Raw genomic sequence first — 2,207 nt, 5'->3', positions numbered from 1 at the left:
ATACTTGCTCAAGGTTTTGCTGTAAGTCCAACCCCAAATCTACATGTTTGATAATTGAGCTTCACAATCACACAGTCACGTCTCCAGTACATGAATGATATTAACCCCGAAAGGATGAAAAGCAAAGTTGATCTTGGTAAGATTTGAACTCAAGATACAAAGAAATACTGCTATACACCCTACCCAATTCTCTTGTCATTCAGTCAATCCACCACTTTTGTAACATTGCTATTAATTGTTTCTGATATTGACAGGGGAGTACAGGGTGGGGTGGCTAGTCAATTGTATAAACCCTTGTGCTTGACTCATTCTTTTGGGATCAATAAAATAAGTACCAGTTGAACACTGGGATCGATGTAATCAACTCAACCCCTTCCCCCAAATTGCTACCCTGCTAGTGGAGCGCTAAGAGTACCATGCGAGTGGGATCGTTGCCAGAGCAACAAGCTGGCCTCCGTGCTGATGGCACGTTAAAAACACCGAGTGTGATCATTACCTGCATTACCGTACTAGCACTTGTGCTGGTGGCACATGAAAAAACATTCGAGCGAGGTCGTTGCCAGTGCCGCTGGACTGGCTCCTGTGCTTGTGGCACATAAAAAGCACCATTTGAGCATGTCCATTGCCAATACCACCTGACTGGCCCCTGTGCCAGTGGCACGTAAAAGCACCCACTACACTCACGGAGTGGTTGGCGTTAGGAAGGGCATCCAGCTGTAGAAACTCTGCCAGATCAAGATTGGAGTCTGGTGCAGCCATCTGGTTCACCAGACCTCAGTCAAAATCGTCCAACCCATGCTAGCATGGAAAGCGGACGTTAAACGATGATGATGATGATGATAGGATGAAGGCAAAGTTGACTTTGGCAAGATTTAGAAATTACCTAATTGATGATTTTAAAACCAATCAATATTTAGATGAAAACTCTGGAAAGAAATCATATTTCCAAGCATACAAGTTAACTTAATATATAGTATAAACACGCTACGTAAACATTGAAACTGCATCACTATCTTTCCAAAATCCTGCTAAATTCCACATGGAACTTTTGGTTCTGCAAAGTCATCATGGGGTGTAATTCAACTCCTATGCCAGAAAATAGGATAAAATATATTATTGATAGGAATGTGGTACATGTGAATCCGAAAACACAGTCTTCGTTAAGCAGTAATATTAGATCTGACTATAATTAAATGAAGAAACGTTAGCACGCCAGACGAAATACGTAGCCGTATTTTGTCTGCCGTTATGTTCTGAGTTCAAATTCCGCCGAGGTCGACTTTGCCTTTCATCCTTTCAGGGTCGATAGATTAAGTACCAGTTACACACTGGGGTCGATATAATCGACTTAATCCGTTTGTCTGTCCTTGTTTGTCCTCTCTATGTTTAGCCCCTTGTGGGTAGTAAATAAATATATAAATAAATGAAGAACCTGGTGAGGAATTGACATTATTATCAAGAATACAGTACAAGTGAATTCAAAGGCAGCTTTTAATGATGTGACAATATTTGTAAAAAAGAAAAGGAAAAAAATATGCAGTAGTAATGTTTGACCTAACTACAGTTAAATGGAAACACTAGAGTGGGTAGCATGAAGAGATATGAAACCAAGAGCACAATCTTTGGTAATTAAAAAAAATTGTTGATGCAAAACAATGCTTTTTTAATTACATACGACACATTAAGAATATCAATGAGAGAAAAGTGGGTGGCCTTGTGAATGTGATGGAATGTTGTGGTTGAGGCATTTGGGAAAGAAACTTGAATAAATTAAGTAATCCTACTGATGACAAAAGATATGTTTAGGCGTGGTTGTGTAGTTGGTTCCTAACCATGTGGTTTTGAGTTCAGTCCTACAAGTGCAGCACTTTGGGCTAGTGTTTTCCACCACAATCCTAGGCCTACCAAAGCCATGTGAATGGGTTTGGTAGATGGAAACTGAAAGAAGCTTGTTGTGTGTGTGTGTGTGTCTTTAAGTTTGAGTTGTGTTTGTCCCCAACCCACTGCTTGATAACTGCTGTTGGTTCGCTTACATTCCTGTAACTTAAGAAATTTGTCAAAAGAGACCCAACAGAATTGGTACCAGGCTTTAAAAACAAGTACTGGGGTTGACTAAAATCTTTCAAGAATTTTGCCCCAATATGGCCACAGTGAAGCAAGTGGAACACATAAATAATCAATGGTAAATTCAATTCATTTCACCACCC

The 2,207-nt window shown here is 40.0% G+C and overlaps 1 long non-coding RNA gene across 1 annotated transcript in view; it reads right to left on the bottom strand.

Annotated features, from left to right (window-relative positions):
• The window catches only part of LOC118767294, a 13,943-nt gene extending 12,325 nt beyond the window's left edge, over positions 1-1,618 (bottom strand). Inside the window, exon 1 of the long non-coding RNA XR_005003200.1 lies at positions 1,609-1,618. This is a non-coding gene — a long non-coding RNA (uncharacterized LOC118767294). The remainder of the gene's footprint in view (positions 1-1,608) is intronic.
• Positions 1,619-2,207: the final 589 nt, after the last annotated feature.

This window comes from Octopus sinensis, linkage group LG20 (assembly GCF_006345805.1).
Source record: "Octopus sinensis linkage group LG20, ASM634580v1, whole genome shotgun sequence".
Lineage (NCBI taxonomy): Eukaryota > Metazoa > Mollusca > Cephalopoda > Octopoda > Octopodidae > Octopus > Octopus sinensis.
The sequence above is the reverse complement of the archived record's forward strand: the minus strand, read 5'-3'. Positions and strand labels throughout refer to the sequence as shown.